This window comes from Tupaia chinensis, unplaced genomic scaffold (assembly GCF_000334495.1).
Source record: "Tupaia chinensis unplaced genomic scaffold, TupChi_1.0 Scaffold000018_1, whole genome shotgun sequence".
Taxonomy (NCBI): Eukaryota; Metazoa; Chordata; class Mammalia; order Scandentia; family Tupaiidae; genus Tupaia; species Tupaia belangeri.
The window spans coordinates 1326863-1335366 of NW_006159448.1; the positions used below are offsets into that span (position 1 = coordinate 1326863).

An 8504-nucleotide genomic window follows, 5' to 3' on the forward strand; every position below is an offset into this window, starting at 1 on the left:
GTGTGCGCTCACCAGACAGACAAAGAGAGACAGAGAGACAGAAAGTGACAACTCCCCCCCCCCCAGGGGGGATGGTCATGCCGCAGTCCCTTCTCCATTCTCCTCTCAGGATCTTGGGCATGCACGCACACGCGCCCGGCGTGAGTTTTAAGCCACCAGTCGCGCTCGACTATGTGGGAGTCCAGCAACATAGCCATTACGCTAACTGCTGGTTCCCACAAATCTTTTTTTTTTGACAGGGAAACCACAGTATGGTTTGGCTAATATAAAAAGAGAGAGTACTCAATATTTAGCTGCACTGTTATATTTTGCACATGAAATTATTTATTTTTCGTGAAGATCATGTGATGAATAGATTTATTAAGTCTAGGCTACCTAACTTCCATAAGGTTTTGCAGCTAGGAAATAACAGAACTCCGTTTTAAACTAAGACTCACCCCAACCCTATGCACTACTCAGAATACCATGCTGCCCCTAAAATTAAATAGCTCAAAGTAAATAAATATACTTTTTGTTGTTGTTGTTTTGAGAGGTTTCTGCTGCATTCTGCTGCAGAGTGCATGCACTTGCCAGGAAGAGAGAGGGACAGAGAGACAGAAGATGAGAAATCACCTCTCCTCCCCACCCCCCCGCCCCAGTAGGGGGATGGCCATGCCACAATCCCTTCTCCTCCATTCTCCTCTCAGGATCTTGGGCACACATGCACACACACCTGGTGTGAGTTTAAGTCACTGGATCTGGGATTCGAACCACAGTAGACTACATGGGAGTCCAGCGACATAGCCATTACATCAACTGCTGATTCTAATAAATATACTTTTAATATGAGTTATTTCCGTTATGGAATCATGATGCATGAATTTTCTGCTTAAGTAGAACAGATGCATAAGTGTTTATTTATTTATTTATTTAAAGGCTAGAGAGCATGCAAAAGAAGAGAAAGAAAGAAGGGGAGGGGGAAAGCCCCCCTCAACAGGGTCTGGTCATGCTACCACCCCTTTTCCTCCAATTCTTCATCCTGTTGGTGACCTGGGCACACATTCCTGTGTCTGACATGTTTTGCAATGTCTTCTGGCTGGGGTCGAACTCTGGTCAGTCATATGGGATCCTGCTTCCTCTGTGCACTGCACCAAGGATCCAGCCTGTAAGGGTTTATGGAGAGCAGATGTTTTAATTATTGTCTTTGCTGAGAACTGTGGATAGGAACTTATATATATACATACACACACACACACACACACACACACACACACACACATATATATACACTAAAGTAAGATTTCATAGTAGAAAGACTTAGCCCTTTGCACTTTACTGGTGTAAGGTTGACACCTATCATGAACCAAAATGTTTCTGAGGCCATTTGGAACTTTTGCTTAAAATGGCTTCTTACATTTATCCCATCTACTTCTATTTTTAAACATTGGGGTTTAGAGACAGACTCAGCACAGTGCCAGGAACATAATGTATTTAAATAATGTTGAATTTATGCTTCTAATAATATCAGAGTATAGAGTAAAGCAAGCAATCTAATGTCTCCAACCCTTTTTATAAGTGTGTATCACTGCCATCATTTCCTATATAATTTTCTTTGTGGAGACCTATTATATATGTAACTAAGACTAGTCTTTAAAATACTTAGTTTAAAAATTAATTAAAGTGTAAATTAGCTTAGCTTGGAGAATTTTTCAAAACCTAGCTAATATTATTTGAGAGAGCTGTGTTGACATAAAAGAGAGTTAATTTTTTTTAATTGTCAGAGGGTGTGCACTCACCAGAGAGACACAGAGAGACAGAGAGCTAAAGAGGGGGGGAGAGAGAGAGAGAGAGAAAGCCACACCCCAGTGGGATGTGGTTATGTCACAATTCCTTCTCTTCCATTTCTCCATCCTGTTGGGATCTAGGGCACATACCCACATGTGTTCAGCATATTTATCAAGCTTCTAAGGCCAGGATTTTAACTGTGGCTTACTGTGGGATCTGGCTTCCTTAACCACTAGGCTGTGAGGCCGACTTGAGTTAAAATATTTTACAAAATTATTTTTTAGAGAGGTTTTTTGTTTGTTCGTTTGTTTTGTTTGTTTGTCTGTCTGTCTTTGCTATAGGATGTGTGTACTCACTGGAGAGACAGACAGAAAGCAAGAAATTACCTACTGGAGGGATAGCCATGTCACAATCCCTTCTCCTCTCAGGACTTTGGGCATGCATGCACACACACCCTGTGTGAGTTTAAAGCCGCCGAGTCTGGGATTCAAACTGCAGTTGACTACATGGGAGTCCAGTAATGTAACCTCATGTTAAGAAGTAATGTGTTGTAGTTCAACAGTCCTCAACCTTTTGGCACCAGGGACTGGTTTCATGAAAGACAATTTTCCCACGGGCCGGGGTGGAGAGGATGGTTTCAGGATGATTCAAGCACGTTCCATTCATTGTGCACTTTATTTTTATTATTTCGACTCACCATGATACATTATTTACAGCCGCTCCCTGGTGCTCGCATCATCATCTCAGCTCCATCTCTGATCATCAGGCATCAGATTCTCATAAGGAGGAGACAACCTAGATCGCTCGCATGCGCAGTTCACAATAGGGTTCAGGCTCCTGTGAGAGTCTGCTGCTGCTGCTGACCCGACAGGAGGCAGATCTCAGGTGGTAATGCCAGCACTAGGGAGCGGCCTATGCAGAGGAAGCTTCCCTTGCTGCTTGCCTCTCTCTCACTTCCTGCTGTGTGGCCCAGTTCCTAACAGGCCACAGATTGATACTGATTCATGGTCTGGGAGATGAGGACCCATGGTGTAGTGAGAAAAGCCATGTACTAGAAATTATCAAACACGAGTTGTGATATTGTGTTGTCCATAAACCAGATATTTGAGTTTATGGATGAACGTGTGAGAATAAAATAACATTGCAGGATCCGGAACCTTTACAAAAACCTTATGAAGAAAATGTAAGATCACACAGGAAAATAATACATTGATGTCCACATGTACATGACTGTTCTGATTATTGTTGCTATTCTTAGTACCATCACTTACTAGCAGTGACAAATATAATGAATCCAACATGGGATTTCAAGTCATTTTTTTCTGCTTTGTTGTGTGTGTTTTGTTGTTGTTGTTGTTTGTTTTTTTGCCTCTATTACTCTTATTTTTGAACTCTCCTTACCAGATTTACTTAATTTGTCCTTGTCCCTATGTGAGGCATTTGGGAATACTACCACCACCTAAAGGTATATATTATGATGAAAGGAGAGCTGTTCCAACTTTTTGAGCGTTAGTGCAATGCTGCTGAACTGGCTTTCAAAAGGAGTGGTGTGTTTTGAGGGGAAAAAAAAAAAAAAAAAAAAAAAAAAAAGCCCTGATTCATAGAGTTAGTCAATGTCTGTAACTCCTCCAACTATGGGCGATTGGAAACAGCCACCATGACACTGAAAAGTTGGCAAGACTCCACATGACTGGCTCTTAAGAGTGATTAGGAGCTGGGTCCAGCATGTACACCATGGATCATGGATCAAATGGGCATGTCTAAAGTGACAGCTACCAAGTACCTGTGGACAGTGCTAAGAACAAAGGCATGGTCAAACATTCTTGGTTCTACCTTAGCAGATGTCTTTTTTGCTCTTTGAATGTCTCCTCAATACCTATCTCTGGGGTTCCTACTTCTAGCCTCTCATGGAGCACTGAAATTAAGCCTTTTTGGGTTTTTAAAACCTCCCTGCTCCCACTCTAGACCATGGCTGTTAGATTGTCTCCAGGAGAAATTCTCTACTCTTATTCTTGTCCTCCAAACTTAGTCCAGCATTCTGGTCCACAGATGTCTTATATTTGAGTTCCATATACTGTTTCCCTCCACTCTCCCTCTCTCCAGGGGTAGAGGATGGATACATACAGAACTAAGATATCATTGTGAATTAATATTCATGCTGCCACTGTAGACCTCTGTGAAAAGAATGCAGAGTGTAGAATGGAAGTCCAAAAGCTTACTTTGAGGTTAAAATTTTAGATTCAGTTTGGTAATAGGTAAACTGAGACCATAGGCTATAAGCAGGCAGTAACAGTCTGATAAATATTACATGTATGCATTTATTTATCACTTACTTATTTTTTTGCCTGATTTCCAGAAGAATTTAAAGTGTCAGAAAGAATTTAAGGTTAAACACTGAATGGGCAAATATAATCATAATGTCCTGGCTCAGAGGGCTTCTAACTAAATGACTAGAAAATAACAGATGATTCATACCAGAAGACAGCAGAAGGGTGCCCACTGGCAATCATAATTCTAATTATTCTTTACTTTATGGTTTTATGTCTTTTTTTAATTTGTTTTATATGTTTATTTCTATGTTCCTAATTCTTTACTTTATGGTTTTATGTCTTTTTTTATTTGTTTTATATGTTTATTTCTATGTTACTGGTTAGAATTCAACCATGGCGTTCATTTGTTAAGAGTTCATTGGCTATACAAGGATTTAGTTCACATTTTCTTAAAAAATACATGCATTTTAAGAAAGCTAAGATGCTAACAGACACTCATTCAGTTCCATTGTTTGTTTATTTTTTCAACATTTTAGGTAGGTTCTGCTGTAGTGGGAGGCAGTTTTAATGGTGCTGAGAGCTAAGCAATTTTATATTATGGAAAATTCCAGGAGGGTGGAAAGACTTAAATGGAATTCTTTATTGAGGCTTATGATTGAGTTGGGGGTGAGGGAAATTAACACTGAGAGCCTACAGAACTGCAGGGAAAATTTTAGTTTTTTTAGTCATGAAGAAGCTTATTTTATATACAGGAGTCAAAACAGAAACTCAGCTTTCTCTTTTCACATTACAGCCTAAGTTTCTTTCACGAATTCATTCCACATTCGTGAAACTGTGTTCCAAGTACAGTACACCAAAAAGCACTTTCATCTCAGATTTGTGCTATGATTCAAACAACATTATGAGTTAAGTAGATTTTTGCAGGCTAGCAGGGAACCCCAGTAATATTTAATCTTCTTCTAAGCTGGGGAATGCCAATATTCCACTCTCATCCTTCACTCAAAATCTAGTCACATTCCCAACTTAGGCGGTTTGTAACCAGCGTAGCATTCATAAGCAGAAAGTCTAGTGACTGTGTCCTGCCTATCCTGCTGAGGGTATTCATTTTGGAAATGCTATTGGGTCACTGGAAAAATCATGACATATTTTTTTCTGTTTTTCTGTGCAAAAAATGCGTCATGACTTTTCCAACAACCCAGTAGCTCTTCAGCTTGAAAAGATATTGGAAAGACAAAACTTTTTTTCAGGTATCCTTTCTCCTGATGATTTGTGGTTCTATTAGCTCTGTTGCCCTAGGCAAGTTATTTAACTTCCTGTGCTTCAGTTTCATTATCTGAGAAGTGAGGGTAATAATGTTACCTGCCTCTAAAATTCTTAAGGATTTATGTGAACCTTGTAAAGTGCTTTGCGCAGTGTCAGGCACATAGTTGTGCTGCAGCTCTGGTCTCTATTGCTTAGTGAGACACATGGGACTCAAAAGTGATGACTGCCAAATTGCAATCTGATATACCTTCCCTACCCTTGTGTACACATGCACTTGCCTGCATGCACATGCAAACACACACACACACACACTGGAAAAATCATTTTATTTATTAAAAAAAGAGAACCACTCAGTGGAAGAAACAGTCAAAAGGGAAAAACATATTTCAACGAGAGAAAACCTAGCATAAAGCCTCTGTAGGTTAGGTTGACATATGAAACACTGAAATGTTCTAATCTGCCTTGTAAAACTTCTTAAAGGTAACTGCATTATAAACCTCTTGTCTAAAGCTATATCTCCAGGGCTCATATTTTTAAAATTATTAAGCAATGCAAAATGAAACAAGATATAGATATAATGCTCATCATTTTCTTACAAGAAATATCGTTTGTTGCTATATGTGCACATATATTACAACTATATATTATCCAAATCAGTGAAAGAGGTGTTAAGTATTTTTGTTGAGGTTGCCAGATAAGCAAAGGTGTGTGTGTGTGTGTGTGTGTGTGTGTGTGTGTGTGTGTGTCTGTATTTGCCATAAGTTGTGTATGCTCACCAGAGAGGGACAGAGAGAAAGAGATAGAGAAAGTGAGAAATCACCCTGGAGGGGGGATGGCCATGCAACAATCCCTTCTCCATTCTCCTTTTGGGATTTTAGGCACACACGCACAGGCACCTGGCATGTTTTTTAAGCCACTAGGTCTGGGACTCAAACCACCAAATTGGCCATGTCGGATCCAGCTGCTTTAACCTACATGCTACCCGCTGGCCCCAAGTTATTACCTATTGAATTTTCTAGTTTAACAGAAGATATTGTCATTCTTTTTGAACTGTTAAAAACTATTTAATATAGTTCAGAAGTAAGTAATAGATGCAATCCAGGGTCCCCCCACCCAGTTGCAGCAGGGACTGTGGGGATCATGTAGTTGGGATCCCCACTGCCAGGCCTAAGCCTTTAGGTCTCTGGTGAGCAGCAGAGATGGCCACAGGCTCCAAACCTCCTTGCTACAGCGGCGAATCTGACAAGCTGACCCTGGCCATTGGTATTTGCAGCTTGCAGCCCAGGGTCAGGAGTGATGGCGCCTTGGGCCTCTGGCAGCCTAAACAGGGCCACTGCCTGTGCTTGCAGGTCCTAGGCCCCAGAGTCCTGGAGGCTCCTCCGTGCACTCCACGGCCCTTCCAGCCCAAGTTCCCGGCCTCAGGGCCTCTCTGGACAGGACGCTGCATCTCACCATTGCCGTCTTCGTGGGCTACAGGATGTGGTCCAAAGTCTGGCACATCAAGGGTCCCAAAGACACCAAGAGGAGTTGCATTTTTGCTAAAGCCTTTGTGACATTAGACATATCCTGAACTAGAACAGTAGGGATGATGGCTAAATGGAGCTAGTCACTCAGGGTTGGTTGTGGTTGGAGTAGGGGATAGGGAGAAGAAAACTGTGAACCTAGAGCATGCCCTGGAGCCGGCATTCAAAGCAGGAGCTCAGGATGTCAAGGAAACAAGATGAAGAAGAAAAGAACATTTTAAATTTATTTGTGATTCCTCCTCTCTGCGTCCAGTGAGGAAGAAGCTGGACTCCTGTGCTCTGTGTCCTTCCTGCATGCTGGAGTTCATCCCCAACTCAAATGTGCAGCTGACTGACCCCAACCTGGAGCAGGCTGACCAGGTCACCCAGGTTCTCAGCAAAGACTCATTCACATCTATGACAAGATTGGGCGACTAGGGTAGATGTGCCCCAGGCTCCTACCTAGGAGCACAGGCTTCTGCAGCCTTCTGGCATCTAGCAGGTTAGGAAGCCTAAGGTCAGGACTCCCTGTCTGAGGCTGAGGGAATCCCACTCTTCCCAGGGCCTTTGTTGTCAGCTGTGCTGGCCTCAGGGCTCTCCTTGGACAAGTCTGTCACCTTCCTGGAGGCAGGGTGGGACCAGCCAGCTGGTTTGACTTTGATCTCAGGTAGTTGGCCCTATAGGGATTGAAAGTGCCTCGAGGCTCTATGTAGTAGAAACTGCTCTTGAACAATAACAGGGATTTACCTTGGTTCCTGCACAAAGAAAAAAAAAATAGTAATATCCAGTAGCCTTTGGAAACTCTGTGATCTCACATTCACTGTTAATTCAAAATGCATTAATAAATATGATTCAGAAATTTGAATTCTATGGTTTCATTGATTCTGGTATTACACAACAGACTTATGGTATCATCTCGTTCACATCATGTGAACAGGTTGGCCGCACTGAGATTAAAACTGCACTCCATGATGTGAGTCTGATGACATAGTGATGTCTGTATTACCTCTCTGGTAAGAACAGAAGACTGTTACCCAGTTCTTCACAGAGAATAGGAGGGTAGAAAACAGGAAGAGAATTCTTTTGTCTCTGGTAAAGCTGCTACATTCCAGCTCTGTTACAGAGTAAACAAGCCCAAGAGTGACTCTTGTGTGAGGGCTCTTGTCCAATAGAGCAACCATCCAACTCCACTGTCAGGGTTATTGGAAGGCTCACTCAGATCTTCTTCCAAGTGGGTTTACAAACACCAGGGTGGTCTGTAAAGTAAGTGCCAGTGCCTGATGTCTTTAAACAACTCTGTGTCCGCAATGGACCTGGATACTGAGGATGAGCCTGGTTGTCTTCAGTTTAGATTAGGTCCTATTTTGTTAGGCAGCTACAGGTCAGAGGTTGAAGTGATGTAAAAATGAAGGATGAAAGTTTGAAATGAGTCGAGTCCAGGGACCAGCAGATGGCGTAGTGGTTACATCACTAGACTCCCCCAGAGTCAGCTGTGGTTCTAGTATCAGACTTGGCAACTTAAAACTCAAGCCGGGTACATGTGCATGCCCAAAATCCTGAGAGTAGAGTGAAGGAGATGGGATTGCGGTGAGGACATCCCCCATGTGGGGGAGGCGGTGTGATTTCTTACCTTCTGTCTCTTCTTTCTCTCTGTCTCTTTGGAAAGTGCATGCACCCTATAGCAAAAATCTCTCTCTCAAAAAAA

The 8504-nt window shown here is 42.1% G+C and overlaps 1 protein-coding gene across 1 annotated transcript in view; it reads left to right on the forward strand.

The window, feature by feature from the left end:
* Positions 1 to 8504, forward strand: part of MAP2 (microtubule associated protein 2) — a 349368-nt gene that overhangs the window by 149549 nt on the left and 191315 nt on the right. The window lies entirely within an intron of this gene.